This window comes from Vitis vinifera, chromosome 4, assembly GCF_030704535.1.
Source record: "Vitis vinifera cultivar Pinot Noir 40024 chromosome 4, ASM3070453v1".
Classification (NCBI taxonomy): domain Eukaryota; kingdom Viridiplantae; phylum Streptophyta; class Magnoliopsida; order Vitales; family Vitaceae; genus Vitis; species Vitis vinifera.
This window is the reverse complement of record NC_081808.1, coordinates 3,404,489-3,432,076: the sequence shown is the minus strand read 5'-3', so window position 1 is coordinate 3,432,076 and position 27,588 is coordinate 3,404,489. Positions and strand designations below refer to the sequence as shown.

Here is a 27,588-nt window from a genome sequence, read left to right as displayed (position 1 = left end):
TGTAACATTGATCACAACCAAAATAGTCATGCATCGCTGAATACTATTGTACACAATATTTATATATACCATAATATTCCTTAATCAACCTGGAAACATTGATGAATACATAGCATCAATTGCACACTACACACATTAATCCTCAAACCTGCATTTATTCTAAGTTTATAAACATTCATACTACAAACAGCTTTAAGATGGAACTGATAATGCAACTGGGCTCGAGGCTTTCAGCTTATCCCTTACTTTGGAATCCAAACCATGGCATTGTTGTGAAGGAAATGATAGACAGGGACTGTTCCTGGCTTAATTTTGAGCACTTGGAAGGCCACATGATGTATCACTGTGACAAGCTGCCATGGCTTTAGATTTGCTTCCATCAGCACCAACCAATGGAATCATGTAAGTTCGTGTCTTAGTTAATGTATGGTAGTAGAAAACAACATATGGGTAGTTCATCTTATGGCACACCACTGATTTGTCTGCAACCTTCTTCGTTCCCACTCCAAATTCAAACTCCTGGCTTCCCGTTTTGACCTCATTCATCAGCACATTCACATTTCTTCCGAGCTTTGAAGTGTTGAAATCGATTAGGGACTCTAATGATGTTGCACAGAACCTAGATTCTCCATCCATGACAGCCTCCTCACACTCTTCTATCTTCTTCATCAGCTCAGCTTCTACAGAATTTTCCTTCACTAAAAGCCGGTTCAAAATTTTGGGTAGTGTGGACCCCACATTTCTGCTCATGCGCTTCCACTCGATGGCGAACTCGTTTTTTATTTTGAAAAATAATTTATTTTTTAGAAAATGACTTGAGACTCCACTTATTTTTGTTTTATTTTTAAAAGGTAAACAAAATAAGAAAGAAAACTCTAAGTATAACTCCTTATTTGGAAAATGTGATCTGTAAAAAACCAAAAATGGGCCCAGGGTCAAGTTACTTATTAGGAAGGTACGGTAAAGACGACAATCATGACAATTGGTAAGGAAATCAATGGATATCAACATGATCACACACTGAAAGCCAAAGCATACATAGAGAATGGTCAAACTGAGAGATGATGTATACCTTAGCATTAAACGCTAAAGTGCTATTAGGAAATGAGGTTAATGCACAACAATGAACATAACATATGACACACATGTCACTAAACCGAGTAATAAATCATCAAATATCACACTCCACTCAAAATTTATTTTTAGAGAAAACATTCATTGATGTTGGACCCCCACCAAAGCCCAATTTATTTTTGCATGAATCAATTTCATAAATTCCATCGCTTGGAATTACGAAATTTAATTCTTGCTTATTTTAAAACATTTTAAAAACAGAGGAGATGTGAAAATTGCTTGCTAGAAAGAAATATGTGTAGACCCTCTATTTTGTCTTCCTCGCACATGTCGTTTATAGCAATTCCCTGGTGGCCTGTTAATACTCGTGTAGCCTATATTTTCTAAGCCACCTTGGAGACTATGGTTGAAGGATGATTTGACATCTTATTGTGACCTTTGGCAGCTCTAATTTAGACTTAGGCACTTTAGGCCCACTAAGGCACCACACTTGGCCCATTAGGCATCACCTTAGGTCCATTTAGATACTTGGCCTATTAGGCATCACCTTAGGTCCATTTAGATACTTGGCCTATTAGGCATCACTTTAGGCCCATTTAGGCACCTTAGGCCCATTTAGCCACTTTAGGCTCACTTAGTCACCCTAGGCCCACTTAGATCACTTTAGGCCCATTTAGGTACCCTAGGCCCATTTAGGTACACTTGGCCCATTAGGCATCACTTTAGGTTCACTTAGTGCACCTTAGGCCCATTAGACACACTTGGCCCATTAGGTACCGCCTTAGGCCCACTTAAACACTTTTCAAGGTTTAGTTTCACTTAGATTTGTTTTCTTGTTTTATTTATTTATTTATTTTATTGATTGCTTTTAAGATTAAGTGAGTTTTTGATATATTTATACTATTTCATCATTATTATTATTTGTATTTTTGTTTATTTATTTTATTTTATAATTGCATGAAATGAGTTCTTATTATTGTTATTATTATTATTATTATTATTATTATTATTATTATCATTATTATTATCATTATTTACTTAATTATTTTGTTAATTTAATTTGTTTGTTTATTTTATAATTTTCTAAAACACCTTGGGATTCATTCATTAAGTCTAATTTTCTTTATATTTTTGTAGAGAAATTCACCAAAGGAATCATCACTGGAGAGAAAAGGGAAGGTTGAAAACATGTATTGGCAAAGATATGCATGTGTTGAAGGATAGATCCAAGGTGGTTGGAAGAGGAGAGGACGTATGGAAGGAAATGAACTGAGAAAGAAAGCAAGTATGCACCCATGCATGTGCTGATTGTGCTTTTGATGGAAGGAAATAATGAAGAAAGAAAATTACCAAAGCTATTTTGGCATGGAAAAAGGAAAGGTTCAATGGGTATTTGGACGGAATGAAGACTATGTTCAGGAGGGAGAGTCCTGATGATGCTTGACTGACGTGGATGATTGAGGCTCTCCGGGCTGGTGAGTTGTCTTTCCATGTTGGTAGAGTCAACGGGACCATTGAGAAGGAAAGGATTCTCTGGAGGGAAAAGGCAGCTGCACCGAAAAAAGAATGGATTTTGATTCTTTTTAGGATTGAAGAGAGGAGGAAGGACTTTCCCTAGGAGGTCTTCCAGGAGAGTGGCTGGAGAATAGAGGGGAGCAGTCCGTGTTTTGAGAGGTGAGGTGGTGATTTTCAGAGGAAGAGAGGAGAGGGTGACTGTATCATTAATTCTCCAAGGAACAGCCACAAATTCTCTTCAAAGTGGGCTGCCACTTTCCATCACACAGGGGAGCACACGCGCTTTCAGTCCATCAAGGAGAGATCCATGCTGCTGATCTACAAGGGAAGAAACCGGCTGCCACGTTCACAAAGATCCATGCACAACACGCATAGGACTTTTCTTTGACGAGGAGAGATCAACACACGGAGGATTTTTTTTAGAGGAGCACACGGAGACATATTGGATTTTTTTTTTTTCTGGAGCAAAGGAAGGAGCCAAGAACCACACGAAAAAGAAACCGGCCATCAAGAAGGACTCCATGCGCGGGCTGCACCAAAGGGGATGTGGTGATAGAAAATGTCATTCAATTTAAGGGGTTGCTGCTTAGAGGACATGAAGGGGACTGCCAGATTCTCTCAAAGGCAACACGCATCATTGAGGCTCCTCTGTCAGACATTGCACTATTAATTTCGAATGGTAGCATAGAATACCATTGAGGCTCCTCCAGCAAGAACACACGCATAGGCAGGCGCATTCAGATTTTCTAAGGCCATTATCTCACTTCGAGGAGAGATCATTACACACCAGAATTTTAAGGGGGTCCACTATTCCGAGGATTTTCACGGTTTCCTCTCCAAGAGCACAAGTGTGCGTGCTGATCAGAGATTTCTCTCCACTAATACACGTTGCTTTGGTGACTCTACAAGTACTTGCAGTGCATGGTATCCACCACAACATGTGGAATTGATTTTAAAAATCATACTGTCACTAATAAGAGTAGCCCACGCGTCTTTGACAAAGGTAAATTAATTCTTCCTATTTGAATTTTGATTCATGACTATTCAATGCCATTCATAATTGTTTCAGAATTTTATATATTTAGGTACTCATTCCCAATGTCAATGTATTCATGTTTTTGATTTGTTAATGTTAGTTTTGTATTATTCCCATTTGGCCTATGCATTTTAAAATTTTATTTTATTGTAAATTCATATTTAGCTTAGATGTTAATTTTTAATTTTTCTTAACCAGCTAAATTAATTTTGATTTATTATTCTAGCATGAAAATTATGATTTTTGTTTAATGTAGTTACAATTTATTTGTTTAGTTTGGCAAATTAGATTTTTTTTTTTAGTATTAGTTTGGGCAATTTTTGTTGATAATGAAAAAGTTAGGATTTTTTTTTAGAGTTTTGATAATTCATGATGATAGTTAAAAATTTAGAATTTTGATTTGCATTATTTTTGTTCTCAATTAGGAAATTCATAATTTTATTCAATTTATTTTTAATTTATCTTTTAGTTTAGATATTAAAATTTCAGTTTATTAGTTCAATTGATTCCATGTCACTCTTTTGATATCTAAAGGTTGTTAATTTTAATTCATGATTCATCCTTTTAGTTTATTAGTTTTAGAATTTAAGTTGGTTAATTTGTTTCATTCTGCGTTAATATATTCATGTTCTAAAATAAATAAATAAATAAGAATAAAAAATAAAATAAATAAAAAATTATTTTAGTTTTGATTGATCTTGTTTTAATTTTTAATTTTTTTTATTTTTTATTTTTTTATTTTTTTAGAATTTTCATTAGTTTGATTGGTTTCATACTATTTAGTTTATGTTTTAAGATTGTTAATTTCATTTTTCTATTAATTCTATGTTTTCGAATTGTAGGCAATTAGTTTAATCTATCCCCATGTTATCATTTTTTGTTTAAAAATAATTCATTTTAGTTTTTGACTAATTTTATTTAGTTTATGTGTTTGTTTTCTTTTATTCAATTATCTAGTTAGTCGATTAGATTTATGACTCAAAATTGTCAATATTAGTTGATACGTATCGCTTGTACTGTTTTAAAGGTCACATAATATTTAGTGCTTGATTAAGTTTATCTTAAGATTAAATGTTTTTAAAGTTTCAGTGCTTGTAAGATCTAAGGTTTTGGTTTATCACTTTGGTCATCCTTCATCAAATTCAATTTTTAGAGGCTACCGGAAGATAGTGAAGATTGGCCTTCATTCCCACCACTTCAATTTTATCGGTTGTCAAAAATTTTACTTTGTGATTTTGTTCTTTTGATTCATACATTTTATTGTTTTCAAATTAACTTCTTTTATCTTTAAAACATAACAATATTCTCAAAATCTCATTCCCCTTAATAATCCATTTCAAAAATTCATTTAGAGTTCTTAGAATCAAAATATCATTTTTTTTTAAAAAATGATGTGCAACCATGTTTTGATCGGTTCACATCTTTCAAACAAAATTTCAGTTTTGAATAAAACACGAATCAAAGCTTGTGGTCCCAAATAAATGGGATAATTCTGAGCTAAATTCGTGTATATCAATTGGGGAATTGGTGAAACCCCTACATAAGAAAATCTTTTCAAAGATTATTTTTGTTACCACCTTTGTCACTTGTTGAAATTATGTCTATCTTTTTTAGGAATTGTATGCAAGATGTGTGTGATAATTAATGTTTTCATATACTTTGATAATTTTTGTTATGCTAATTAGATAACAAGCATGCTAGGGTTTCTTTATTTTATTATTATCTAATCCCTCATGTCTTATGGAAGCGCATTGTAAGTTATCTATGCTATCCAGGTACGCCCTCGTATCACCTACTTTCTAAATTTTGTAAACAATCATGTCACTGTGAAGTATGCATATGTTTGATAATCCTTAGGTGTTTAGATGTATGCTTGATTCACTATGATTAAATACATGTTGTGTGTTATACATCTATACTAACTCTGATGTTTTATGATAGCGCTTGAGAAGCGGTCCGGGTACGCATCCTAACCTTTCTTTTATGACAATTTGATCCTATTTGGCATGTTATTTTTTGAAATCACTTTAGCCTACTCAGGTATCCATAATTAAACGATTAATTGTCATATTCCCCTTAACTTAGTTAGTAGAGACCTTTATAGGGCTTAGAGGGGTGCTACCTTTTAAAGGTACCTTCCCAATAGGTAACCTGATCCCCAGACTTAGACTCGGGTTTTTCAAAGACATGCTTTTTCCAAAAATTATGGAGTCACATTTTAGGGTTTTTCTTTCTTGTTTTATTTTCCCTTTAAAATAAAAATAAAATAAGTGGCGACTCCAACTTTTTTTCCAAAAATCAATTTTTCACAAATAAAAAAGCGAGTCTCGCCGATCGAGTGGGGACGCACGTGAGAAATGCGGGTCCACAAATTGGCGACTCCACTGGGGATTTTGAGGATCAAGCTTGAACACTAGTTGAGGAAAATGTGGCGTTTAATTGGTCGATTAGTGGGTACCTCCTTTTTAGGCAAGGTGATTCGATTTGCTTGCTTGTTTGGTTTGCTATCTTAACATGTTTGATTGCCTTAAAAGATCACTTGATTGCTTGCTCACTTTAGCATGATCCACTCTCACATATGTTAGGTAGGACTTTGATTGTATGATACTTATTTGCTTGGTATGACTGCTTGTTGCATGACAACCCTTTCTCTTGCATGATTGTATGATTGCTTGTCTTTGTCCACTATCTCACTTTAGATCTTAGGTTTTTCGGATGCACCCACATTCTTCATTGTGCACTTTAGATTATCCCTGAGTGTTGAGAGATGAGAGAGCCTTCACCATTAGGAAACCCCCTGGGAACGCGAGGAAGTGCATGTGTGGAGGTGATGACCACCTTGCATGGAAGCACCCCGTCTCTTTGGAGGCGTGTAGAGGGTTGCGTACCACCGGAGGGTACGATCGCTTCTGCTAGGGATCCTTTAATCCACCCATTTTTTTTATCTTATAGAACCACCACAATCTTGTAGGCTAGCCTAGACCCAATTAGGATTTCACTCTTACACGTGGGTGCATCTGTGGACCTTCAGAGCTGTCTTGGCTACAATTGGGTTCGATTACCCTCTCCATAGTCCCATTTTGGTATGATCAGATACGGGTATCAGTTTGAGTATACATGGGCTATATGCTTGATTACCTTTTAGTCGATTTCTACAGAGTTACCCTTGTACAACGTCTCATCTAGTGTTTCCGTGTTTAAAGGAGTATTTTTTGGTGCCCAGTCTGGATTCGCCTTCGTGGACTAGAGTTAGAGGCAGGTTGACCAGAGTATCAGATCAGCCAGACCAGAGAGTAGATCAGAGAGATATGGACTCCCAGGTAGTCACAGTTGACCAGTTTGCTGCGGCCATGGCTTCGATTCAGGAGGCTATAGCCGGCCTTGGCCAGAGGATAGACGGGCAGCAGGCCCCACCTCAGGATGGTGCACAGTATGACTCTACGGCACCACCACCCCCTTCACTCAGTCAGTCAGTTCCACACCCGACACCGTATGTTTTACATGGTCAGACTGATGCTACCCCACTTCCTGTTGTAGCACCCATTCAGGCATCAGAGGATGCACATGCTCGTATGGATAGACTCGAGCAGAGGATGAGACAGATGAGGGTTTCGGATGGAGACATCAGTTGGGATGATTTTGATGGAGCACCGGTAGTCAGTTTACCGACTCAGTTCAGGATGCCAGAGATTGAGAGGTATACGGGCATAGGTTGCCCTAAGATTCATTTGAGGTTATACAGTAGTGTGATGAGGGCCCACGGGTTGGATGAGGCCCATTTGATTATGCTTTTTCCCATGTCCTTGAGTGGTGCAGCGCAGCGTTGGTTTGCTTCTTTAGACGTTTCACGCCGTAGGACTTGGGATGACTTGGCCCAAGAGTTTTTGAGACAGTTCGCGTTTAACATTGTCATTGATGTCTCGAGGAGAGAGTTAGAGGCCTTGAGACAGGGGTCAGATGAGTCGGTTACTTCATTTATCTCCCGGTGGAGGGAGAAGATCGCCCAGATTGTTGATCGTCCTTCCGAGAAGGACCAGATTAGTATGATTTTGAGGAGTTTACAGCCTAGATTTGCTAGACATTTGATGGGATTTCCTCATACGGATTTTGGATCCTTGGTACAGGCCCTGTATGGCATAGAGGAGGGCATTGCTAGAGGGTTGTGGCCTGAGTCTTCTCTTTCTGATTCAAAGGGGAAGAATCCGTTAGGAGGACAGAGACTAGGAGATGTGAGTGCTATCAGTTCAGTAGGATCGAGATCTCCCAAGCGTTATCAGACATTCGGGCAGACTTCACGAGCCTATTACCCGCAGCGTTATGCTCAGTATAGACCACCCAGGCCCATGATTCCTACATACCTACACCAGACCCCAGAGCCTGTTTTTGCTGCACAGGTCTCGGAGAGGCCTCCTACCTTATATCCTCGGCCTCGAGCTCCACAAACTACTATTCCTCTTGTACAGAGGCCGACACGACAGTTCTCCCAGCTAGGTATGCCTTTGAGTCGAGCTTTCCAAAAGCTCATGGAGGGTGGTTTGTTGACTCAGTTGGCACCTAGGCCTGTACCCCAGCCTGTGCCACCACGCTTCAAGATGGATCTACATTGTTCCTACCATCAAGGCCCAAGGCATGACACAGATCATTGCGCCGCCTTGAGACATGCTATACAGGACTTGATAGATCAGGGTCTGGTTAACTTGGGGCAGGCAAGTGTAACCACGAACCCTTTACCGGCTCACTCTACACATGCAATGCCACCACCCCTAGGTGGTATACATCATATAGATTTTGTAGAGGATGACAGCATACACATGATGAGTTGGGATGATGGAGTGCCAGAGCCGATTGTTTTGGATGATGGTTATGAGGTTGACACAGTGGGTTCTCAGACTTTTACTCCATTCAGTTTGATTTCAGATTGGATACCATTTGAGTTGACTCCTATTGCACCATCGGCTACAGCACGTCAGGGCCCGCCCGTCCCATTTATCCTACGGCTAGATGATGATGATTTAGAGGGGAGAGATGTACAGATTGTGACCCGTAGTGGGAGAGTAGCTCAGCCCCCACCTCTAGTATCCAGGCCATTTGATGGCGCGGTTTCTCATGAGGAGGTCAGGAAAGAGGATGATGAGATATTGAGGCAGTTACAGAGTACACAGGCCCGCATATCTATCTGGAGTTTGTTGGCATCTTCTAGTACTCATAGAGATGCATTGATTCGGGCTTTGAGCCAGATTCGCGTAGAGACCACCACTACCCCGGAGGGATTGATTCATATGATGACGGCTGGCAGGGCCACTTGCATTGTATTTTCAGATGATGACTTGCCACCTGATGGTTTAGACCACGTGCGCCCTCTATACATCACAGTTAGATGTTCAGGCCGTAGAGTCCCGTCTGTCTTACTGGACAACGGCTCAGCCCTGAATGTTTGCCCTTTAGCCACTGCTATAGCCCTTGGTTTCGCGCCTTCAGATTTTGGTCCTTCTACTCAGACAGTCAGGGCGTATGATAGCACCAAGAGGGAGGTTATGGGTACCTTGATGATTGATCTGCAGATTGGTCCAGCCACATTCTCCACTTTGTTCCAGGTTTTGAGGATTCCTACATCCTTTAACCTGCTACTAGGCCGACCATGGATTCATGTAGCTGGAGCTATTCCTTCTTCCCTTCATCAGAAGGTGAAGTTTATTCATGATGGGCAGGTCATCACAGTTCGCTCTACCAGGGATGTATTTGTCGCTTCTGAGCCAGTACTTCAGATCAGTCACAGTGAGGACGACCTACTTCTGATTGGGTTTACTTTTGACGAGATACAGACTCTCGAGATTGAGGATTTTTGTAGAGATTTTGTGGCTATGTCATTTGATCAGCACAGCAGCACAGTGGTCCTTGATATGATGAGGGGTATGACCTTTCTACCTGGCATGGGGTTAGGACGACGTCAGTAGGGACCAAGCGAGTTCATAGCTGCCATTGACCATGATACGACATTTGGACTTGGATTCATCCCTACTGAGGCCGACTACCGTCACATGGCGCGACTGCGTAAGGAGAGGGTGAGAGCCCGTTTATCCCACACACCATTTGATTATCCTATTCGACCCTATAGGATGAGTTTGGCTGACTACTTTGTTAGAGGATCAGAGACTCGACCTCGTCTAGAGGAGATTGATAGTGTGGTTCATACAGATAGAGAGACCGAGCTTCAGCATCTATTTCACCAGCTACAGTTGAGTGATGGGGCTCCCGACTCTCCTTTCCCTTTGACGATTACTCCCACGTCTCCAGATCGAGCTAGCATGTTGTCTCTATGCTTTCCAGAGGAGATCACTGGTGATGGGGTGATGATTGATTCTACTGAGATGATTGATGGAGTTGTTTCCCATGATGAGTACCGAGATGAGATGGACATGATGACCACGAGCCAGATTACCAGCATTGTTCAGCTCCAGCCTGTTTCAGCATTTGATATGTTCGGGGTGTCTACCATTGAGGTTTTTGAGGGGACTCAGACTCTTCCTATTCCAGAGCTTCCAGAGGATGATAGTAGCTTGTTTGAGGGCATTGTTAGCCCAGTTGAGGGAGCGTCCGACCTTGTGGACCCACCTCTTTCTTTTGATGTTTTATCGGGATTTGTCTCCCACTCTGACGATGTTTCTGTTGCTTCATTTATGGATTTGAGTATTTTTGAGTATTCGCCTGTCTCTTGTGATAGTACCTCTATATTTGCACCCCACTCACCCACTTCACAGATATTTGATATAAATGATGAAGTTGCATGGCTCGATTCGGATAGGGACTCTTCTGATCATAACTCTGATCCCGTGGATGAGAGAGTTTCACCTGATACAGGGGATGTTGAGACTATTGATTTTGGCACAGAGGATCAGCCTAGAGAGCTGAAGATTGGTTCACCCCTATCTACAGAAGAGAGAGATAGACTTATTCATTTACTCAGGTCATACTTGGATGTTTTTGCATGGTCTTATGAGGACATGCCAGGTTTGGATCCCTCTATAGTCCAACACCATCTGCCTATTCTACCACATGTTAGACCAGTTAAGCAGAAATTGAGGCGATTACACCCACGTTGGAGTCTACAAGTGAAAGAGGAAATTCAGAAACAGCTCAGTGTTGGGTTTATATCAGTAGTTGAGTATCCAGAGTGGTTGGCTAATGTCGTCCCAGTTCCCAAAAAGGATGGCAAGGTTAGAGTTTGTGTCGATTTCAGAGACCTTAATAAAGCCAGCCCTAAGGATGATTTTCCCCTCCCACACATTGATTTGTTGGTTGATGGCACCGCAGGCCATTCGATGTTATCATTCATGGATGGATTCTCGGGGTATAATCAGATTTTGATGGCCCTAGAAGATATGGAAAAGACAGCCTTCATTACCGAGTGGGGTACCTACTGTTACAAAGTCATGCCATTTGGGTTGAAGAATGCAGGAGCTACTTATCAGAGAGCCGCTACCACTTTGTTTCATGACATGATGCATAGGGATGTCGAGGTTTACGTGGATGATATGATTGTGAAATCTCGAGGTAGAGCAGATCACTTAGATGCTTTAGAGAGATTCTTTGAGAGGATCCGGAAGTTTAGATTGAGGCTAAACCCCAAGAAGTGCACCTTTGGAGTGACTTCTGGGAAACTGTTGGGGCATATGGTCAGTGATCGGGGCATAGAGGTCGACCCAGATAAAATCAAAGTCATACTTGACATGCCTGTGCCGATGACTGAGAAAGAGATCAGAGGTTTTTTAGGCAGGTTACAATATATTAGTCGTTTTATAGCCAGATTGACAGACATATGTGAGCCCATCTTTCGTCTTTTGAGGAAGAATCAGCCAACGGTTTGGAATGACGACTACCAAATTGCATTTGAGAAGATCAAGGAGTATTTGCTTTCTCCTCCTGTTTTAGTGCCTCCTATGCCAGGACGTCCACTTCTTCTGTATTTGTCAGTTTCAGACATGACCTTGGGATGCATGCTAGCTCAGCTTGATGACTCCGGGAAAGAGCGGGCGATTTACTATTTGAGCAAGAGGATGCTGGAGTATGAGATGAGATATGTTATGATTGAGCGCATGTGTTTAGCGTTAGTTTGGGCCACCAGGAGATTGAGGCACTACATGACTGAGTATTCGGTGTGCTTGATTTCTCGGTTAGATCCTTTGAGGTATCTGTTTGATAGACCTGCATTGACTGGTAGATTGATGAGATGGCTCGTACTCCTGACAGAGTTTGATATTCAGTACGTTTCTCAGAAGTCTATTAAGGGAAGTATTGTCGCCGATCATTTGGCTTCATTACCGATATCTAAGGGTAGACCAGTTGATGATGATTTTCCATATGAGGAGTTCATTTCCATGACTAGCTTATCAGGTTGGCGCATGTACTTCGATGGTGCAGCCAACCAATTAGGGTTTGGGATAGGCGTTTTGTTGATATCTCCCCAAGGTGATCATATTCCGAGGTCAGTTCGTTTGGTGTTTTCAGATCAACATCCCGCCACGAACAACATAGTTGAGTATGAGGCTTGTATCCTTGGTTTAGAGACTGCACTAGAGCTTGGCATTAGACAGATGGAAGTATTTGGTGACTCCAATCTCGTACTCAGGCAGATTCAGGGAGATTGGAAGACTAGGGATGTAAAGCTTAGGCCGTATCATGCTTATTTAGAGTTACTGGTTGGGAGATTTGATGACTTGAGATACACTCATCTACCTAGAGCACAAAACCAGTTTGCTGATGCCTTAGCTACCTTAGCTTCTTCCGTGGATATTCCGATTGATGTGGTTATACGTCCATTGCTGATTGAGTCGAGGTTTGCCCCCGCCTATTGTTGTTTGATTGGAGAGACGGAGACCCAGGATGATCTACCTTGGTATCATGACATTTATCAGCTTCTTAGATCTAGCATATACCCAGAGGCTGCCACTGCCCGAGATCGTAGGGCATTGAGGCAGTTAGCCACTAGATTTGTGATTTGCGGAGAGACTCTATATAGGCGATCAGCTGATGGTATGCTTTTATTATGTTTAGATCGAGCCTCTGCAGATCGAGTGATGAGAGAGGTTCATGCAGGAGTTTGTGGTCCGCATATGGGAGGACACATGCTAGCTCGTAAGATTATGAGGACGGGTTACTTCTGGTTAACTATGGAGACAGATTGTTGTCAGTTTGTTCAGAAATGCCCAGAGTGTCAGATTCATAGTGATCTCATACATGCACCGCCATCAGAGTTACACGCCTTGACTTCGCCATGGCCATTTTCAGTATGGGGTATTGATATTATTGGGAAGGTTTCACCAAAATCTTCTAGTGGTCATGAGTTCATCCTAGTTGCCATAGACTATTTCACCAAGTGGGTGGAAGCCGCATCATATGCGAGGTTGACATCTGCTAGGGTTGCTAGTTTTATCAGATCACACATCATTTGCCGCTATGGGGTTCCTCATGAGTTGATTTTCGACAGAGGGGTACACTTCCGAGCTGAGGTAGATACTTTGTTGCAGAAGTATGCCATCCGACATCATAGATCTTCAGCATATAGGCCACAGACCAACGGGGCAGTAGAGGCTGCAAACAAGAATATTAAGAGGATTTTGAGGAAAATGGTTGAGACTTCTCGAGACTGGTCAGAGAAGCTTCCCTTTGCGTTGTGGGCATATCGTACATCTTTTCGTACTTCTACAGGAGCTACGCCTTACTCTCTAGTGTATGGTATGGAGGCTGTTTTGCCAGTCGAGACAGAAATGGGCTCATTGAGAGTAGTCCTTGAGCAGCAGATTTCTGAGACAGAGTGGGCTCAGGCTCGATTTGATCAGCTTAACCTTTTAGATGAGAGGAGATTGAGAGCAGCAGATCATGTTCAGGCCTATCAGAGAAAGATGGCTCGTGCCTTCAAGAAACGGGTTAAGCCTAGACCATTGCAAAAAGGAGACTTAGTTTTGAGGATTCTCAGAGGTTTGATTGGAGACCCTAGAGGAAAGTTTAGACCTAGTTGGAGTGGGCCTTATATTATCCGAGAGTTGACTCCGGAAGGGGCTGCATGGTTGACAGACTTAGATGGAAACCAATTTTCAGAGCCTACCAATGTGGATCAGCTGAAGAAGTATTATGTTTGAGACCGTGGTCGCAGGATGGGTGGCCATCATTTCGGTTAGCCTCATACTTTATCACCTCTATATATTAGACCGTTGCTAGCCCATTGAGCTTCGCGTGGTATGTTATAGCCTTATTTCTTTCTTATAGCTTTGATTACCATTTCTATACCCGGGTTGGGGCCTTTGATGTATACGCATGCTTTGCTAGGAAAGTCTCATGAGCTTTAGACTTATAGGTCTATCTTCTCATTTTGTTACCATCCTCTTATCACCCTATTTGTTCTATTTTATTATCACCACATATTCATTCTCTTTCTTGTCTCTATCATTATTTGCTTTATCTTATCTATTCTCTTCCTTGGGTTGATGATTCTTCACGTCTTAGTGCAAAGAGGGCAAGTTATATCACTCTATTCATTCCATCATTTGACATTGATTCGGAGATCTTAGTTTGAGAGGTTGTCTCAGGGGTTGGGGTTCATGTATTCATCAATGGTTAGAGAGAGTTTGTTCATTCCTTATATTTTTTCCATTGGAGTTTGATTTATTGATGATCAGAGCATGCGCAAAAAAAAAAAAAAAAAAAAAACACAAAAAAAAAACACAAAAAAAAAACAAAAAAAAAACAAAAAAAAAAAAGAAAGAAAAAAAAAACAAAAACAAAAAAAAAGGAAAAGAAAAGCGCAATGATATGCTCATGTATGGTATCTCGTTCCATTGGGTATTTATGCCACCTTTTGAGGTTCATTTATTAGGTATATTTGTCATTGTGGGTTTTTGTGAGTTTTTATGAGTTTTTCAGTCCTTGAGCCACTCTTGTTATGCATTTGGAGTGTCGAGGGTTCATATGAGAGTTCTATGAGATCCTATGCTTTTTGGATCATGTTTGATATATACTAGGTATGAGAGATGAGTAATCTTTTTACTGAGGTCTCCGGATCATTGCCTTACCCACCATTCCATCATTGGTGATATGACTTTCCTTTATTGTACTAACATGGGTTGATCATCACTCATTCCACTTTCTCATTGCTTTCTTTTGTATCCCATTACCGCATTCCAGATCTTTGTTCCACCTTTTATTCATTCCCTACATATTGATACTCATTACTGATTTGATACCTTCTTCACATCATTCACATATTTCATTGATGGTTTGACCATTCATCCTTTCTCTCATTTCGTTATCGGCATTCCCTTTGGTTACTTCTAAGTCCATGACTCATGAGATTTTTCTATGCATTACATCTTGTACACGAGGGTACGGGTTTGATCATTGGGTATTTGAGCCTAGTTTCCCTTCATTTCTTTCACCCTATCACCTTGGCCTACGTTACGTCCCGTGTCTTATGACCACCCTGAGGCCACGAGATCAGACGTTATCTTTGACAGTCTTCACTTGGACAGGTTTTTGGTAGATTGGTTGAAGTATGGTCGTTACTATGTTATCTTTTATGGAAGATACTTTTGGAAGCATTTGGTCTCTCTCTTGCTTGACATATTGATTTTGATGGATTTTTGGGTTTGGAGACAGTTCATTGAGGATATCGGATTCATCATTTTCTCGTGCACCAGACATCCACACTGGGGCATATTTCCCCATCTCGAGACTGTCACATCCCTCATCATTTTGGCTATTCATTTGAGGTTGGATTTAGAGTGTCTCCCTTGAGGCATTGGTCGATACTTTATTTTGACTTCTTAGCAGATTATTGTTGAGCTGAGGATAGTTGATTGATGATATTGGATTCATCATTTGGTTGTGCATTATATATTCACACTGGGGCATATTCCCCCTTCCTCCGAGATTCTTATCTGTTATTGTATATGGTACGAGGATGGATGATCATTGTTAGTTTGTTTACCTCACGACTTCGACATTAGGTTATCCACACTGGGGCATATTCCCCTCTCCTTGACGAGATTTATTTGGGCAGTGATATGAGGATGGATGATTGGTGTCGGTTTGTTTAGCTTATGACTTTGACATCAGGTCTCATACTGGGGCATATATCCCTACTTTCGGAGTATCCTTGAGATTGGGACAGTAGCCAGTTTGGTTTCAGATTGAGTACTAGCCCTAAGCTTTCGATGATTGACTGTATCAGGACCCCCCTATATGGATTTGTCGAGATAGAGATGGATCACATCAGGTTTCACCCGAGGAGCATGGATGGATCCTTTAGCTAGATGCTCATGAGATAGATTGTTTTCTTCATTGATTATCTTGTGGATCGGGTTATCTAGGTGACCAGTATTTTCGTGCACCTTGAGTTTTTCTTTTAGATGAGTCACAATATACACACTCCGAGATTTACCTCTTGAGGTTTGTTGCCAGAGCAGCTTGTGAGACATAGAGGGCTCTTTTAGTTCAGATTTTTTAGAGGTTTGTCACGATGCATCGGTTACAGACACCTTGATTTTAGCGAATGATTGATTTATTGGTTGTTTCAGCACTACGAGCACCTTGGATACCGGGGCATATTTTCTTTCCTAAGCTTACAAGTCTAACCCTTAGCATTTCGATCACACGACTTTGATCCATTTGCTTCCTACCCCCTTTTGAGTTAGTCTCCATTTCTTTTCCATTTAGAGCCCAGAGCTCTCGACCTAGAGTCGATTTTCCATTTAGAGCCCAGAGCTCTCGACCCAGAGTCGATTTTTTCATTTATGACCCAGAGTCATTTCTTTTCCATTTAGAGCCCAGAGCTCTCGACCTAGAGTCGATTTTCCATTTAGAGCCCAGAGCTCTCGACCCAGAGTCGTTTTCCGTTTATGACCTAGAGTCATTTCTTTTCCATTTAGAGCCCAGAGCTCTCGACCCAGAGTCGTTTTTCGTTTATGACCCAGAGTCATTTCTTTTCCATTTAGAGCCCAGAGCTCTCGACCCAGAGTCGATTTTCCATTTAGAGCCTAGAGCTCTCGACCCAGAGTCGTTTTTCGTTTATGACCCAGAGTCATTTCTTTTCCATTTAGAGCCTAGAGCTCTCGACCCAGAGTCGTTTTTCATTTATGACCCAGAGTCATTTCTTTTCCATTTAGAGCCCAGAGCTCTCGACCCAGAGTCGATTTTCCATTTAGAGCCCAGAGCTCTCGACCTAGAGTCGTTTTTCGTTTATGACCCAGAGTCATTTCTTTTCCATTTAGAGCCCAGAGCTCTCGACCCAGAGTCGATTTTCCATTTAGAGCCTAGAGCTCTCGACCTAGAGTCGTTTTTCGTTTATGACCCAGAGTCATTTCTTTTCCATTTAGAGCCCAGAGCTCTCGACCTAGAGTCGTTTTTCATTTATGACCCAGAGTCATTTCTTTTCCATTTAGAGCCTAGAGCTCTCGACCCAGAGTCGATTTTCCATTTAGAGCCCAGAGCTCTCGACCCAGAGTCGATTTCCCATTTAGAGCCCAGAGCTCTCGACCCAGAGTCGATTTTCCATTTAGAGCCCGGAGCTCTCGACCCAGAGTCGTTTTTCATTTATGACCCAGAGTCATTTCTTTTCCATTTAAAGCCCAGAGCTCTTGACCCAGAGTCGATTTCCCATTTAGAGCCCAGATCTCTCGACCTAGAGTCGATTTTCCATTTAGAGCCCAGAGCTCTCGACCTAGAGTCGTTTTTTCATTTATGACCCAGAGTCATTTCTTTTCCATTTAGAGCCCAGAGCTCTCGACCCAGAGTCGTTTTTCATTTATGACCCAGAGTCATTTCTTTTCCATTTAGAGCCCAGAGCTCTCGACCCAGAGTCGATTTTCCATTTAGAGTCCAGAGCTCTCGACCCATAGTCGATTTTCCATTTAGAGCCCAGAGCTCTCGACCTAGAGTCGATTTCCCATTTAGAGCCCAGAGCTCTCGACCCAGAGTCGATTTCCCATTTAGAGCCCAGAGCTCTCGATCTAGAGTCGATTTTCCATTTAGAGCCCAGAGCTCTCGACCTAGAGTCGATTTTTTCATTTATGACCCAGAGTCATTTCTTTTCCATTTAGAGCCCAGAGCTCTCGACCTAGAGTCGATTTTTCATTTATGACCCAGAGTCATTTCTATTCCATTTAGAGCCTAGAGCTCTCGACCTAGAGTCGATTTTTTTCACTTATGACCCAGAGTCATTTCTCTCGTCTATGACCCAGAGTCATTCTTTCTGTGTAAAGCCTTGAGCTCACGACCTGAAGTTATTTCGTTTTTTATTGCGTCCCCGTGTTTAGAGCTTATTCTCGTCATGTGCTAGGACAAAATCTCAGGTCCTTTTCTTTTAGTTCTTCGGTATAGTTCATTTCGTTCCGCTCATTATTCGTATTTTTACTCACATTCCCTACACTCGTGATCTCTACCGAAGAGGGGCATATTTGTAGACCCTCTATTTTGTCTTCCTCGCACATGTCGTTTATAGCAATTCCCTGGTGGCCTGTTAATACTCGTGTAGCCTATATTTTCTAAGCCACCTTGGAGACTATGGTTGAAGGATGATTTGACCTCTTATTGTGACCTTTGGTAGCTCTAATTTAGACTTAGGCACTTTAGGCCCACTAAGGCACCACACTTGGCCCATTAGGCATCACCTTAGGTCCATTTAGATACTTGGCCTATTAGGCATCACTTTAGGCCCATTTAGGCACCTTAGGCCCATTTAGCCACTTTAGGCTCACTTAGTCACCCTAGGCCCACTTAGATCACTTTAGGCCCATTTAGGTACCCTAGGCCCATTTAGGTACACTTGGCCCATTAGGCATCACTTTAGGTTCACTTAGTGCACCTTAGGCCCATTAGACACACTTGGCCCATTAGGTACCGCCTTAGGCCCACTTAAACACTTTTCAAGGTTTAGTTTCACTTAGATTTGTTTTCTTGTTTTATTTATTTATTTATTTTATTGATTGCTTTTAAGATTAAGTGAGTTTTTGATATATTTATACTATTTCATCATTATTATTATTTGTATTTTTGTTTATTTATTTTATTTTATAATTGCATGAAATGAGTTCTTATTATTGTTATTATTATTATTATTATTATTATTATTATTATTATCATTATTATTATCATTATTTACTTAATTATTTTGTTAATTTAATTTGTTTGTTTATTTTATAATTTTCTAAAACACCTTGGGATTCATTCATTAAGTCTAATTTTCTTTATATTTTTGTAGAGAAATTCACCAAAGGAATCATCACTGGAGAGAAAAGGGAAGGTTGAAAACATGTATTGGCAAAGATATGCATGTGTTGAAGGATAGATCCAAGGTGGTTGGAAGAGGAGAGGACGTATGGAAGGAAATGAACTGAGAAAGAAAGCAAGTATGCACCCATGCATGTGCTGATTGTGCTTTTGATGGAAGGAAATAATGAAGAAAGAAAATTACCAAAGCTATTTTGGCATGGAAAAAGGAAAGGTTCAATGGGTATTTGGACGGAATGAAGACTATGTTCAGGAGGGAGAGTCCTGATGATGCTTGACTGACGTGGATGATTGAGGCTCTCCGGGCTGGTGAGTTGTCTTTCCATGTTGGTAGAGTCAACGGGACCATTGAGAAGGAAAGGATTCTCTGGAGGGAAAAGGCAGCTGCACCGAAAAAAGAATGGATTTTGATTCTTTTTAGGATTGAAGAGAGGAGGAAGGACTTTCCCTAGGAGGTCTTCCAGGAGAGTGGCTGGAGAATAGAGGGGAGCAGTCCGTGTTTTGAGAGGTGAGGTGGTGATTTTCAGAGGAAGAGAGGAGAGGGTGACTGTATCATTAATTCTCCAAGGAACAGCCACAAATTCTCTTCAAAGTGGGCTGCCACTTTCCATCACACAGGGGAGCACACGCGCTTTCAGTCCATCAAGGAGAGATCCATGCTGCTGATCTACAAGGGAAGAAACCGGCTGCCACGTTCACAAAGATCCATGCACAACACGCATAGGACTTTTCTTTGACGAGGAGAGATCAACACACGGAGGATTTTTTTTAGAGGAGCACACGGAGACATATTGGATTTTTTTTTTTTCTGGAGCAAAGGAAGGAGCCAAGAACCACACGAAAAAGAAACCGGCCATCAAGAAGGACTCCATGCGCGGGCTGCACCAAAGGGGATGTGGTGATAGAAAATGTCATTCAATTTAAGGGGTTGCTGCTTAGAGGACATGAAGGGGACTGCCAGATTCTCTCAAAGGCAACACGCATCATTGAGGCTCCTCTGTCAGACATTGCACTATTAATTTCGAATGGTAGCATAGAATACCATTGAGGCTCCTCCAGCAAGAACACACGCATAGGCAGGCGCATTCAGATTTTCTAAGGCCATTATCTCACTTCGAGGAGAGATCATTACACACCAGAATTTTAAGGGGGTCCACTATTCCGAGGATTTTCACGGTTTCCTCTCCAAGAGCACAAGTGTGCGTGCTGATCAGAGATTTCTCTCCACTAATACACGTTGCTTTGGTGACTCTACAAGTACTTGCAGTGCATGGTATCCACCACAACATGTGGAATTGATTTTAAAAATCATACTGTCACTAATAAGAGTAGCCCACACGTCTTTGACAAAGGTAAATTAATTCTTCCTATTTGAATTTTGATTCATGACTATTCAATGCCATTCATAATTGTTTCAGAATTTTATATATTTAGGTACTCATTCCCAATGTCAATGTATTCATGTTTTTGATTTGTTAATGTTAGTTTTGTATTATTCCCATTTGGCCTATGCATTTTAAAATTTTATTTTATTGTAAATTCATATTTAGCTTAGATGTTAATTTTTAATTTTTCTTAACCAGCTAAATTAATTTTGATTTATTATTCTAGCTTGAAAATTATGATTTTTGTTTAATGTAGTTACAATTTATTTGTTTAGTTTGGCAAATTAGATTTTTTTTTTAGTATTAGTTTGGGCAATTTTTGTTGATAATGAAAAAGTTAGGATTTTTTTTTAGAGTTTTGATAATTCATGATGATAGTTAAAAATTTAGAATTTTGATTTGCATTATTTTTGTTCTCAATTAGGAAATTCATAATTTTATTCAATTTATTTTTAATTTATCTTTTAGTTTAGATATTAAAATTTCAGTTTATTAGTTCAATTGATTCTATGTCACTCTTTTGATATCTAAAGGTTGTTAATTTTAATTCATGATTCATCCTTTTAGTTTATTAGTTTTAGAATTTAAGTTGGTTAATTTGTTTCATTCTGCGTTAATATATTCATGTTCTAAAATAAATAAATAAATAAGAATAAAAAAATAAAATAAATAAAAAATTATTCTAGTTTTGATTGATCTTGTTTTAATTTTTAATTTTTTTTATTTTTTATTTTTTTATTTTTTTAGAATTTTCATTAGTTTGATTGGTTTCATACTATTTAGTTTATGTTTTAAGATTGTTAATTTCATTTTTCTATTAATTCTATGTTTTCGAATTGTAGGCAATTAGTTTAATCTATCCCCATGTTATCATTTTTTGTTTAAAAATAATTCATTTTAGTTTTTGACTAATTTTATTTAGTTTATGTGTTTGTTTTCTTTTATTCAATTATCTAGTTAGCCGATTAGATTTATGACTCAAAATTGTCAATATTAGTTGATACGTATCGCTTGTACTGTTTTAAAGGTCACATAATATTTAGTGCTTGATTAAGTTTATCTTAAGATTAAATGTTTTTAAAGTTTCAGTGCTTGTAAGATCTAAGGTTTTGGTTTATCACTTTGGTCATCCTTCGTCAAATTCAATTTTTAGAGGCTACCGGAAGATAGTGAAGATTGGCCTTCATTCCCACCACTTCAATTTTATCGGTTGTCAAAAATTTTACTTTGTGATTTTGTTCTTTTGATTCATACATTTTATTGTTTTCAAATTAACTTCTTTTATCGTTAAAACATAACAATATTCTCAAAATCTCATTCCCCTTAATAATCCATTTCAAAAATTCATTTAGAGTTCTTAGAATCAAAATATCATTTTTTTTAAAAAATGATGTGCAACCATGTTTTGATCGGTTCACATCTTTCAAACAAAATTTCAGTTTTGAATAAAACACGAATCAAAGCTTGTGGTCCCAAATAAATGGGATAATTCTAAGCTAAATTCGTGTATATCAATTGGGGAATTGGTGAAACCCCTACATAAGAAAATCTTTTCAAAGATTATTTTTGTTACCACCTTTGTCACTTGTTGAAATTATGTCTATCTTTTTTAGGAATTGTATGCAAGATGTGTGTGATAATTAATGTTTTCATATACTTTGATAATTTTTGTTATGCTAATTAGATAACAAGCATGCTAGGGTTTCTTTATTTTATTATTATCTAATCCCTCATGTCTTATGGAAGCGCATTGTAAGTTATCTATGCTATCCAGGTACGCCCTCGTATCACCTACTTTCTAAATTTTGTAAACAATCATGTCACTGTGAAGTATGCATATGTTTGATAATCCTTAGGTGTTTAGATGTATGCTTGATTCACTATGATTAAATACATGTTGTGTGTTATACATCTATACTAACTCTGATGTTTTATGATAGCGCTTGAGAAGCGGTCCGGGTACGCATCCTAACCTTTCTTTTATGACAATTTGATCCTATTTGGCATGTTATTTTTTGAAATCACTTTAGCCTACTCAGGTATCCATAATTAAACGATTAATTGTCATATTCCCCTTAACTTAGTTAGTAGAGACCTTTATAGGGCTTAGAGGGGTGCTACCTTTTAAAGGTACCTTCCCAATAGGTAACCTGATCCCCAGACTTAGACTCGGGTTTTTCAAAGACATGCTTTTTCCAAAAATAATGGAGTCACATTTTAGGGTTTTTCTTTCTTGTTTTATTTTCCCTCTAAAATAAAAATAAAATAAGTGGCGACTCCAACTTTTTTTCCAAAAATCAATTTTTCACAAATAAAAAAGCGAGTCTCGCCGATCGAGTGGGGACGCACGTGAGAAATGCGGGTCCACAATATGGCAGCAAAATTTTATTAAAAATGAAACTTGTTGAACCTAAACATCAAAGAGGAATGAGAAGTTGTGAATTAAATCATTTTGAAAACTAGATTTTCCAAATATCAGTTTTGGAGACATGCATGCAGGTATGGGCTATGAAAATGGGCTTAGGGAGGTGGCCATGCAAACCAAAATCATGCAAGAGTGGGATCCTAAGTTCGGGGTTTTGAGCTGGTCATTGAACCACATCACTGAATCTACAATTTCTGATTCTATCTCACTTGGGTTTTGCCTTTCATGGTCTCGACTAAGCACAAGGGAACCACACCATATCGGTAGTCCTTTCCACGATGCTTCATCTCATACGACAGTGTTGAAACACAATGAGCACCTATAGCACCCAAGGGATGCCCAAGAGCCAAAGCACCTCCATTGACATTGACCTTTTTAGGATCAAGATCCAGTTTCTTATTGCAAATGCCTCAAAGATGCTACGCATGAGTTGGTTGCCATATTCCACCAAAATGACTTGCACTGATTCTAGAAGTGGACTTAGGACTTGAAGGAAGCTCCAATCGTGCTAAATCTTCTTAAGCCACTTCCTCCCATTGCTATTCTGCTCACTACTAACAAGTTCAACACCAAAAAGTTCCTTCACGGTATCGAGATTTTCACCAGAACCATGTGATCTAAGAGACTGAGAAAAAGTGTATAAAAGTTATGTCTAACATTCCTGTCTTTTAGACCAAGAGTAACTTCCACTAGATCAACAAGTTTATTGATTCGGCATCACCATATGATTGTCATAAAAGTCTTCAGTTGAGCAGTGCAAAGACGGAAGGTTGTAGTGAAGCAAGAACATGTTCCAAACATGTGGAATTTCTATTGATATCTAGCTATGCACAACCTCAGAAACCTGATTAGTCTCTCCAATGAGCTTGAGAATAGGAGTAACAAAAACATAGATGGACACCAAACAACATACAGTGGTCGACAAAGCAACCCATGATCTTTGCATGTAGCTCCATCTCGCTGATTAAGCCAGAAGAAGTCTACGTGGGTGCACCAAGGGAGTATTGACAAATGAGTTCCTATTCAGCTAATAAGGTGGTGGCTTTGGAGCAGTATTGTTTCAGTGACACTTGATACATCATATCATATGCAGACTGCTTCCCCTGGTATGAAAGTATTCTACTTGCTTCTTAAATAAGCATTTTTACATTCACATTTGCTTCCAGAAGTGCCATATAAAGTACAAATGGTTGTCTTGTCAAGATTATTCCCACATTCGAGCAATGGAATGGCTCCTATTGATGATTCTGATATCCCAACAACACCATTATCATTACCGCTAAATCCTGGAGAATGACTTTCAAAACTTGAGTTCTCCAAGTGTGATCCTGCACAAAGACCATTGTCCAATTCTGAAACTTTTTAAGCAAATTCAATATCCAAAAGATAATCTTCACAAGCACCAGAGAGACTTTTGTTGCATGAAGATCCCCAACTTCTCCAACTTCATGCAGCATTCCATCAAAACTCCAAGTTTTAGCTCGTCTTCTCCTTCCCGAGTAGTATTTGAATCCATCCCACCACTATGGCCTTCTAGGACACATTCAAATCTGCCAGGAATATCTTAAATGTCCAAGCACTTCTTTAGAGACAAAACACCATCCACAAAGATATTATCATTTTTAGGTTCAACAAGTAAATGTTTAACTTCAATTGCTTCATCTTCCAAAGTAGGAATAAAATATTCATCTTCGTTAACCCTTTGGCAATTTCATGTTCACATTCTTCTTAAGAGAAGGTGCTTCTTGTACCATGTCCAGTTATGCTTTTCAACTCGGGTTGGTACATTCATACTATTTCCTCATTCATCGGTACGGATACCCCGAGTAGCTGAAAATAGTCTGATCTACTGAACCCCTGTGAATGTTTTAGGTAGTCTCTAAGTTTGCAAAACAAACCCGTCAGCATGAACCATTGTACACCATAGTAGAATGATGGAAGGGTGACAGAGAGTGAGCAATGATAGGAAGGTAACGAGAGATATTGGTTTAAGGGCATTGAAAAAAATGGAAATATAAACATGGAAGTGGGTGTGCTAGGTATGTGGTGAGTATGAAGATTGATCAATGGAATAACTTGTGGAGAGAGGTACATATGGGTTCATGCATGATGAAAACAAACAGGAGAGGTGGTGAAATGAAAGTAGCCATGCGCAAAAGGATTAGTGTTGGGTGGAGCCATGAGTAGGGAGAGAAAGTGGTTTACAAAATATTGGTCTTGTTCATGGGTGGAATGGATGATAAGGGGTAGTGTGAGAAATTGGTTAGGAAATGGTTGATGGAATAGGTACGTAATAAGAAAAATGGGTTTAGTGGGTGTTGAAAGGTGAAGATATAGGTATGGGTATTTGAAAAATGGAAACGCATGGAGAGTATGGATGATAGGATGGGTACATGGTGGAGGAGGAGGTACTGCAAGAACAGGGACATATCCATTTCAGATATGATCAAGGTGGTGCGTGATGATGACCTGGGCGGTGAAGCTGGCAATTCCCTTTATAGGATCGACCTTTGGAGCTGGATGTAACAAAGCCACGTTTTTTATCATTCATAACAATATTTTTCACATTGAAGCTTAATTTATCATCAAGCACAACCTCTGGGAAAGACTGATGGCACGTCTCATCGGGTATGAATTCAATTATAGGTTCATAATGGACAAAAGTCACCACTATGCTGGACTTCAGGGTGCCAGCCTCTACACGCCCAATTGGTACAGTTCTAATCCCATCAATCTCATGCACATCCTATAGAAGATGATGTAGTGGCTTGTCTGAGGGCCTTTTAGGCTTATTAACCATGTCTAGGGCCTCAAGAAGAATCGGGTCTTTGTACCAATCAAGGTTGGTAGGCCTTTCTATCATATCGGCACCTTCGAAGCCTTATTGTAGAGCACATTGGCGTCATGTCCTCTGTTTTATTTCAGTAGCAAATCATCCACTTCATGCCAAGAATGAAAGTTGGCATGTGCGTGCTCACAGGTTGGTCCACCTTTGGAGATACCAGCTTCAAAACCACCAGTGATGGGATTAGTCCCGCGAAGTAATGAATCAATCTCAGCTTTGGCTGAAAAAAAGGAAGAAATGGTCATCTCTCTCACATTCTCTATCTACAGCATCAACCATACTTCCAACCACATCAACACCATTCATGCTTCTCCGACCTTTCCCAAGACTCAGCTGGATAGCAAACAGTGGTGAATCATATCTTTCAACTGGTATCAGTCATGAGAAGCTAGAACTAGGTGCATGGGTATCATGAAGGCATGGACCATTTACTAGACACCTTGGCAATTTGGTGTGTCATGGAGCACCTCTTCTACAAAGAACTCGGATACTTGAAAATGAAGCTTTCATTCACTAATTTGGAGAGGGTCATTTTTCAATGTCTGATCAGAGTGAAGATGACATCCAAATGACCTTCTTCACTGAACTATGTTATTTCCGTCATCCTTGTAAAAAAAAAGCGACATCATATCTTGCTAGAAACTGGCCTCCTTCATGCCTTCTTTAGATAGATAACCTTCAGCTCACCAAATGAACAATAGGGCAATGTCTTTCAAAGACTCCAATGTTGAGCTCTCTCAAAAGCACCCCAATCCAAATGGCCAACCCAAACATGCTGCCCAACACTCTAAAAATACCAGAAACAGAGGAAAAAATGAAGAAAAACAGAGCATGTACAAGAGGAAGAAATGTTGTTACAATTAGCTCCATTCATGATAATCAATGAGTTGGATATGGGTGGAAAAATCTCAAGAAGCAAGATCAGGATTTCTATTCATCAAACTCAGGGAAAGATTAATACATCAAGTATTTTCCACAGAGAAACAAAGATTTGAACATGAGGCCCTAACAGAGAATGCACATAAAAAGCAGACGTCCACACCAATCAGCAAATAAACCCAAAAATCATCAGGAAACATGATAGAACAATCTGAAATGATAAAATACAAAAGAATGATGAAATCATACTTGGACCGAATTGACAAGTTCCTCCCCTGCTTCTTCTTCAGTTTCTCTCTAAGGCTTATCACTGGTTCTCTCTCAAGCTCTCTCAAATTTCTCTTCTCACCCCAAAAAAATATCTACTACTCTCATTTTTTCTTGTCTCCATTCTCAAGCTGTCTCGTTTTCTCTCAAGCTCATTTCTCTGGTTTTCTCCCCAAGTTCTCTTTCTCTTTCCCCTCTTTCCCAAAAAAACGTTCTCTGTAACCACTCCTTTCAATGAACACTCAATTTTGTTCCATTCTTCCTACCATCTCTCTTCCCATATACCCAACTTGTTTTCCACAGTTTTTCCTCTCCCTGTCTTGCCTCCCCCAACAAGCTAAAAAAAAATCCCACCAGCAACAACCAGCCTACTCCCTTAACTGAATACACTCATCTCTAGAATATTCTAAAACACGTGTCTTTTTCCCATTGCATTCTCTATCCACTAACATGATTCTCTCACAGCTAACCACGAGGTGACATATGGTCTTCTAGGACTGTGACACCTGGCAAAAATTATCCTGCAAAAAGACACCCCAAGATGAGGGTCTATAGGTAGCTTCTTAGATGAAAAGGGTATGGAGTTAGCAACTTGACGAGGCAAGAATATTGCTTCATTTGTAGTTTGTGGCAACTGCAACATCATTTTTGTACTTGGGTGCAGATCTATTTGTAAAAAAAAGTTACCTATATTTAAGCCATCTTGAGCCTGGATTTTGTTGAACTGAATGTGAATCCTAGTACATCAAGCAGCAGAAACATTGAAAGAAGTTACACCTTGAATTTGCAAATTCAGCAATGACAAAGAAAACTTATAAGCTTAATGTAAGATCAAATAATCTAAAAGAAAATATCTTGCAACAAAGTCTAGAGATGTATTGAA

General features: G+C 39.6%; 1 pseudogene; it reads right to left on the bottom strand.

Annotated features, from left to right (window-relative positions):
- On the bottom strand, positions 1-27,351 carry LOC100256058 (BURP domain protein RD22-like; annotated as a pseudogene).
- Between the last annotated feature and the right edge of the window lie 237 nt (positions 27,352-27,588).